Below are 9,085 nucleotides of genomic sequence, written 5' to 3'. Positions count from 1 at the left end.
TAAGCAAAGACCTTTTCGAGATATAAACAATTTAGAGGCAGTTATTCGAGAATGTGTTGTAAGCACGAAACCCCGTAGTATAAAGAATGGAGTGAAAGATGTTTTAAAAAGGACAATTGATTGCATTGAACGTGGTGGAAGGCACACCGAAATGTGACTTTTTATTTTTTATTTTTATTGGTATTTACATGGTTTAGGCATATGTTTCGATTTGATTTAGTGTTCTCAATTTAAATTATAACTTTATTTTAACAGATGTTTGTTAGAATTTTTTACGGTTTAGTTTTCTAGGCAACAAAATCTAAATTGATTTCTGAAGTAATTTTGTTCATTCATACCTCATAAAAGATATTTAGTAAATGTGAAATTACTTTCGTTTAATTCCTTTCCTTAGTTTAATTGCGTTGTAATTTTTCGTAATTAGTAAATCAAAGTTTGACTGTTTGAAAAGTGCAGTAAAGAATAAATTATTGACTTTTCATTAATATTGATTTTTAATTATGCTTATGTATCAAGCTATTTCGCAAAAAGTAGAAATAAAGTGAAATATTTATCTGTTTTTAAAAACTGTATCAACTTTGCATCATTTTTGGCATTATTTTTCCTGGTGTTTTGAATTTTTGCGAAATAAGCTGTATTTAGAATTGCAATTGGTAATAAAAATGCGTTGGAAAGATAAGTTAGGCATAAAGCACTAACTTTGTTGAGGTTTGGCTAAATTTGAGAAATCCGCAAATGTCAAATTTTCGAAAAACTGTAAAAAAACTAAATTTGTACTAGAGAGCTAAAAATTGGTATATGGGTAAAAAATGAAAAAACAATAATCTTTTCTCCTTACCGATTTTCGAAATTTCGAGGAATAACTGCTTTTCTGATCATTTTTTGGAAAAAATGTCAAATTTGACAGGGAAGAAAAATCACTTGATCGGTCATATGCATGTCATTTGGCATCATGGCGGACTTTATGTGTGACACTGTATATATATATATATATATATATATATATATATATATATATATATATATATATATATATATATATATATATATATATAAATCGGTTCAATTCGTGAGGTTGCAGTCAATAGCTGGGCTGTTGTTGCAAAGAAAACTCTTTGTTATATGTGAATCTTTCGGTATATTTCACACCTTCGTCAGGACAACTACAATAATAAGATTATATATCTTGTAAAAAATGTATAAATATGGAGAACTTACTAACGTGAGAATAAAATATGAAAAAGTTCAAAAACAGATAGAAAAACATCAAATAATAACAGTTGATACAAATTTTTGGCTGACAATGTCAAGTGGGAAAATTCTGAATTATACTCGAATTACTAGATCTTTTATTTTCTTTATCATATTTCAGTAGGTACGTGTAAATTTTGCTAAGACTATCAATATCAGTCCGTTTATGCATTGAATGTTCTTCGTTGTTAATATGTATCATTTCCAAAAATATTCTCTTAGTTGTATTAGTTTCTCTATCTAAAATATTTGGATTTTCAAAATTCATTTTATGATCCTCCGAATTAGCATGTTCTGTTAATGCACAAGAATTAACATTTCGTCTACAGTCGCTCTTATGGGAAGTGATGCGACTACTTAGAGGTCTAGATGTTTGTCCTATATATGTTTTAGAACAATCCATACAAGAAATTGTGTATAATAAATTGGATTTTGGTTTATTTGAAATTGGAGCTTTTAGTTTACTGTATAATTTAGATATAGAAGTGACATTTGTTTTAGATATTTTGAGATTATTGTTTCGGAATACATTAATCAATTTTGGTGTCAATTCTTGAATATATGGGAGTGATTTATATATGAATGAAGGTATAACGTTGTTATGTTCAACTTCTTCATTATTATTTTGAAAGTTTGTTCTTTCACAAAATAAAATTCTGTTTACTAAAGATTTAGGATAAGAATTTTGGATCAGATTTTTACTGAAATTAGACAAACTTTGGTTTCGTAAATCGAGATGGGTAATTTTGATGATTCTGTTTTTTAATGATTTCATTAAATCAATTTTCATTTTATTTGGATGATAGGAATGGTAATTAATAAATCTATTACTTGATGTTGGTTTTTTTTGTACCATTCAGTAATGATAATATTCTGTTCTGATCTCAATAACTTCATATCGAGGAAAGGAATAGAGTTGTTCATTGCCTCTTCAATAGTTTATTGGATATTGAGATCATATGAATTAAATACGTTCAAAATTTCTTCTTTTCCATCTGCAGGTATGGTCTGAATCAAATCATCTACAAAACGTTTGATAAATGGAATACGGAAAGATAATTTTTGAATACATTCATCAATAAGCTCATCTGAAACAAAACTCGATAAAATTGGTGAAATGGTGGAACCCATAGGTGTGCCAAATATTTGTTTATAAAATTTGTCTTCAAATATAAAATATGTTGAATCAAAAATAAAATCTAAAATATTCATGAATGTAACTTTGTCTAATTCACAATGTTCTTCAATGTTAGACCAATTTTTGTTCAAAGTTTGTTTCACTACTTTTAACGGTAGGTTTGTGAAAAGTGAAACAACATCTAGGCTTATCAAAACATAATTTTGAGGAAGCTGAAAATTATTTATAAATTCACTAAATGAAAAAGAATCTTTGATATAATAAAGATTGTCTGTTTTATAGGAAGTTGTTAGAATATTCGTTAGAAATTTACAAAGTTTTGAGTTAGGTGCATCAATGGAAGACACAATTGGTCTCATGGATAAGGTAGGTTTATGAACTTTAGGTAACGAATAAAAACGTGGTGTTATGGAATTGTATATCATTAATGATTTAGCTGTAATATTATCTATTTTGTGACAATTTTTCAAATTTGTTACAATTTTATTTGCTTTCTGTTGTAGTGCAGAAGTCGGGTCTGATTTTAAAATCTTATAGTATTTATCGTTTTCTAATAATATATGATTTTCATTGATGTATTGGTCTCTACACATGGCGACTGTAACGTTACCTTTGTCACTATTCATGATAATAATCTCTGGATGTTCTTTCAGATATTTTCGGGTTTTATTATACAATTCATTCAAATAGTGTTCTTTGTCATGATTTTTGTGTAGAAAATTTGTTATTATATTCGTTACTTGTGTTCTATATAAATATTTTTTAGTCTCATCGAAATTCTCCATTATATATTCCAAATCTGCTAATAGAGACGAAATGTTAATATTATGTTTATTTGGAGAAACACTGAATTTAGGGCCAAGGGATAGAAAATTCTGTATATCATTAGGAAAATTGATATCAGTTAAGTTTTCAAACCAATCTTTTTGAAATAATATTTCAGGTAGAAAGTTATTTTTCAATGAATTGATTTTTTGAATGTTTTTATTTTCAATTCGATGAAAGTGGCGGTTATAATTTACACCTGACCCACGTTTAAATTCAGCAAATACATGATTTGGTATTATTGTTAATACTTTCCTTTTTAGATCTGCTTTTTCTTTGTTCAGTTTGGATATATCGCAAATAGTAATTTGAATTTCTAAATTCAGAATTTTCTTTCTCAACTTCAAATTAAAATTATTAATTTGACGTCCTGTTCGTCCTTCTTGATGATTCATTAAGTTGATGATGTTATGGATTCCACTGGAAATATGGTTGGGAAATAAACTCATTTGTCTGCACTTCAAAAGGAAAATTTTTCTATTCTGTAATGTTGCCAATTTGATGTTATCATTTGCACAAGTCTTCAAGATTCTCACGCTCGTTGCTCCATAGCGTTGATGGATTTCTTGGTAAAACCCCATCATAAAATGAATTTAGAAAATCCAAATATTTTAGATACAGAAACTAATACAACTTCCCAAATTTCTGCTACCGCAGTTGTCGGTTGATTGGTCAAACCACCAACACTGACATAAAAACTTGGCAAGTTGACTTGGGTGTCACACCAATAGGTGGTTCCATTTATTTTTCGCTTGCGTTTACGCAGCTATTTTATCAAGTACTTTCTTGGTTTTTCTCATTTTGTCTTTCCTTTAGTCAGGGAAACTATAGATTACGCTGTAGACGACCCCTCCCGATATAGAAGGCCCCGACACTCTGTCGAATGAGGCCCCTATGTCCTCCGTTAACAGATGAATAATATCTTCATCCATCTCACCCCAATAAACTCAAGATGGATTACGTTGTCATTTTGTCTTCAATCGAGGACCGCCTTTCCGGTACTGACGATGCCCAATAGGCTGAAACACAGCTGTCTACCGGTGGCTCTTAAATTGAAATCAAAATGGGAGTGATTGAAAAAGTACTTATCTATTTATTTTATATATATATATATATATATATATATATATATATATATATATATATATATATATATAAACAAATAGTTTAAAAAAAGAACCGATAGTGGAGTGTTTATTATAAAGAAATACTTTTACATAGTTTTCTGCCGAAACTGTAAGTTTTGTTTTTTTATTAATTTTTTGCATCAATTGAATTGAATCAAACAAATCTTCATATAAAAATATCGAAAATGGTTTTTACTGAAAGACAAAGAGAAGAGATAAAAAGATTGGTTAAAGACATATCGAAAGAAGTGTTGCAAGAAATGCTTCAAAACAAGAAATTCGTTGAGGATATATCCGAAACATTAGCTGATAAACTGTCACAAAAATTATTACAAAAAGTTGAGGATTTATCCTTGCAAATAAATGAATATTCAAATAAAATTAGGACTATACAAGGGGAATACGAAGAGTTGTCCCTAAAAGTTGAAGAATTGGAACAGAAAACCAATAACTTCAAATTAAGGTTCTATGGTATTAAGAACGAAAATGTAAATGAATTGAAAGACAATATTCAAAATTTAATTGCTATGAAGATCGGAGTGCCTGATGTACAAATAAACTATTGCTATCGGATAAATAGTAAAAAAAATAGAAATAAGGATCCTGTTATTGTTGTATTTGATAGTTTGAAGCAGCGGAATTCCGTCTACTTTAATAAAAAGAAATTAAAAGGTTCAAATGTAGTCATAACCGAAGAATTGACAAGAAGAAAATACGATTTAATGGTGTTTGCTAAAGAAAAACTTGGAAAAACGAATACGTAGACCATAGAGGGAAGAATTTACTCATGGATAAATGGCAAAAAAATCCTTATTCAGAGTGAAGAAGATGTAACAAAGTTATGTTGAGCCAGAGCAGCGACCTGAAAATTGTTTATATATTTCTCATTATTTCATTATTTTCACCATAATTTATATATATTTTTTTTTCCTAATTAGGGTAGACAATTAATTAATCTTAAAGGACAGTAAAGAAATAGAGAGAATTGGGGATGCATCAGTATATTAGGGATGTTAGAATTAAAACTTTAGATACTTATACTGTATATAATATTGTAGAATATGAGGATATTTTAACAAAAAAATTTGCAAAAATTCATTCAAGGTGTTTAACCACAATATACGAAGCATTGCAAAGAATATGGATGAGCTAGAAATTATATTGGAACAGTTCGAAAATAAATTTGATGTAATAGTTTTAACTGAAACGTTTAAGATTCAAAATACAGGTATTTTTAAATTAAATGGGTATAGTTTAATATATAATGAAGGTGATATAAACAAAAATGATGGCGTGATAATATACATAAGTGATATTTTAAAGTACCATACCAATATCATAAACATTAACCAACTTAAAGTCATTGAAACAAATGTAACTGTAAATAATGAAAAAATTATTCTTACGTCAATTTATAGACCACCATCTACTGATATTAGAGAGTTTTTAGATAGTCTTGGGCGGTATTTAGTGGCATCAAAATTTCTTACTGATTATCATTTCATTTTGGGTGACATTAACATTAACATATTAGATGAGGATGATCAGTTGGTGTCTGACTATTTGAACATACTTTATGACTTTGATTTTGTTTCAACAATAAATGGAATAACAAGAGATGCTTCAGGAACTTGCTTAGATCATATTTTTGTAAGAAGTAAAAATTATGAATTATCCAATAATTTGTGTGCCCCCTGTATTTATCACTGATCATTCATCGACAATTCTACATTTGCAACAGGGTGGCATTGGGAAAGACTATTCGGGACAGCAAATTCAAAGTTTGTATACGAAAACTATAAATTATAACAACTTAAAACATTCTATAAAGCATTATGACTGGACTACATTCTATGATATTCAAGATACAAATAAATTAGCTGAAACTCCTATGAAAGTAGTGAAAACAAATATAAATACTAATACTCAAAAAATTAAAATAAATGCCAAAAACAAACATCGAAAACAGTGGATTACAAATGGTCTGGTAAAATCTATAAACAAGAAAGACACACCTTATAAAGAACATAAGAAAAACCCAAATGATTTATTTAAAAAACATGAATTTATTAATTATAAAAACAATTTGACAACACTGATCAGAACAGCCAAACGTAACTACTACCAAAATAAAATTGATGCATCTAAACATAATTCAAAAATTCTGTGGAACACTGTAAATGAACTCACAGGCAAAACAGAAACAAATAACAGTATAACAGAAATACATAATGTTCAAGGAAACTCTATCACTGATTCTTTTGAAATAGCTACGGAATTCAATAACTATTTTTCCAATGTAGGACCAGAACTTGCTAATAAAAAACCGCGGACTTCAAATTGTAAACATTCTTACAAATCACTACCCCATTCAATTTTCTTGGAACCTGCAACAGAAGAAGAAGTTATTAACACCATAAAATCTTTAAAAAACAAAAAATCACCGGGTTACGACGAAATTACCGCAGAATGTTTGAAGAAAATTGCAAATGAGATTGCAACACCACTGTGTTATTTAATAAACAATATTATTTATAAAGGTGTATACCCTTCTTGTTTAAAATTATCAATTGTAGTCCCATTACATAAAAAAGGAAGTAAAACTGAAGTTTCCAATTATAGACCTATCTCCCTGATTTCTAACTTTGCAAAAATATTTGAAAAAATTTTGAAAATTCGTATTACAAAATACTTAAATAAATACAATTTAATATCAGAACATCAATTTGGGTTCAGGGAAGATAGGTCAACACAAGATGCAATCTCTTTTCTGACAAGCAAAATTTATAAATCACTAGATACAAACAAAAAATCGTTATGCATTTTCTTGGATGTTGCAAAGGCATTTGACACAGTGTCTCATAATAGGATGTTGGAAACTTTACAGGATTTAGGTTTCAGGGGCAGTGTTTATAATTTGATGGTAAGCTATTTAGCTGGAAGAAAGCAAAAAGTCAAAATAAATGATAAATTAAGTGAAGAAAATTTAATAACATATGGTGTGCCGCAAGGTACGGTTCTAGGGCCTACTCTGTTCACCATTTATATTAATCATTTACTTACCTTGAAAACTGAAGGTTCCATTATTAGTTTTGCAGATGACACGGCTGTTTTTTATCAGAGTGAGTCATGGGCTGACCTACAACAAAAAATTAATCAAGATTTTATTCACATTATAGACTGGTTCGATTATAATTTATTAACTATTAATTACTCAAAAACTATCTTTGTTCCATTTAGTTGTTATGAAAATGGTTTACCAGATTTTAATGTTGTACAGTTACATGTCAACAATAAAATAATAGAAATAAATAGAGTTAGATATATAAAATATTTAGGTATAACAATTGACGATACTATGAAATGGAATATACATATACAAAATGTAATTAAAACATTAAGGCCTATGCTATATAAAATAAAATTTCTGAACCGATACTTAGACTTACCTGTGATAAAGATTGTATATTACTCTCTGGTTGAATCTAGGCTAAATTACGGAATATTGGGATGGGGTGGAGCCGCAAACTGTCATTTGTCCAAACTTGAGACTCTACAAAAAAGATTCCTAAAAATAATATTTAAAAGAGACATGTTGTATCCTACAAACCTTCTTTATCAAGAGGCTAAAATATTTGATATTAGTCAGTTGTACTACATACAGTTAGTGTATTTTCAATATAAACATAAACGTCACGATTATATAGACCACGTACATAACACTAGAAATAAAGTAAAAAAATTGATCAAAACAGAACTGACACTCAAAACAATTGGTCATCGAAATCATTTGCATTCAGCTAGTCGAGCCTATAATATACTTTCGGAGTCCATTCGACAGGCAGAACATTTTAAAAAATTTAAAAAATTAATTAAAAAATTCGTTTTGGACGAACGACATGAAATTAATTTGTTACTAAGAGCCTGACGTCCTAGTAACATAGTATGTTGTTCTTTTTTTTGTATTGGCAATTCCTGTTGTTTGCAATGGTTTGTAGTTCTTTTTGTTTATTATTATTTTTATTAACTACTACATACAAAAGTTTTATTTACTGTCTAGATTATTTCTTCTGTATTTCTTTTTTGTTTGTTGCTATAGTTTATTTCATAAAATACGCCAGCATAATCAACCAATGACCACTCCCCACACCGTGGGGTAAGTGATCATTGGGTCCGAGAATCATGTGCCCTGAGCAAACGCAGTGAGCCAAGAATGACAGCCTTCTGCATCTGTGCGGCTAAGATTTCTGCCTTAGTGCGGCAAGCCGGTATGATTTTTAGATTCGAGAGTAGGGAAGACATCATTCCACCAAGGACTCCAACAATCAGAACGACCATCTTGACAGAGTGATCTGGATAGAGTCTGCGGAGTTCGAAGAGAAAATCTCGATATTTTATCCGTTTTTCCTCCTCTTTTCTGACGATATTCGTCTCGCCAGGAGCTGAAAACTCCACGACAAATATCGTTTTGGTCTGGTGGTCGAGAAGGACTACATCAGGCTTATTGGCTTGTATGAGCCTGAGGGTGGGGAACGAATAGTTCCAATAAATTCGGCACTTCTCGTTCCCCACAACGGATTCAATATCCCCCGGAGCGTAGGGCAACACCGGTGTCTCGTCAATACCGTAAGAGTGCCGTAGATGGTAATATAGCACTCTTAGGGCCGCGTTATGTCGATGGATATAGGCCGTGATATTCTTTGGTTTACTTCGAGAGCTCGTTGAATAAACAGTTATACAACAT

At 29.9% G+C, this 9,085-nt stretch overlaps 1 long non-coding RNA gene across 1 annotated transcript; it reads right to left on the bottom strand.

Annotated features, from left to right (window-relative positions):
- Positions 1–6,387: 6,387 nt before the first annotated feature.
- On the bottom strand, positions 6,388–8,256 carry LOC141486560 (uncharacterized). The gene is made up of 3 exons (XR_012467923.1): positions 7,791–8,256; positions 7,405–7,480; positions 6,388–6,728 (listed from the first exon to the last, which is right to left on the bottom strand). It is a non-coding gene; the product is annotated as an uncharacterized lncRNA (long non-coding RNA).
- Positions 8,257–9,085: the final 829 nt, after the last annotated feature.

Source organism: Leptinotarsa decemlineata, unplaced genomic scaffold (assembly GCF_025532065.1).
Source record: "Leptinotarsa decemlineata unplaced genomic scaffold, Ldec_3_MD MMD2_P_RNA_scaffold_2, whole genome shotgun sequence".
NCBI lineage: Eukaryota > Metazoa > Arthropoda > Insecta > Coleoptera > Chrysomelidae > Leptinotarsa > Leptinotarsa decemlineata.
The sequence above is the reverse complement of the archived record's forward strand: the minus strand, read 5'-3'. Positions and strand labels throughout refer to the sequence as shown.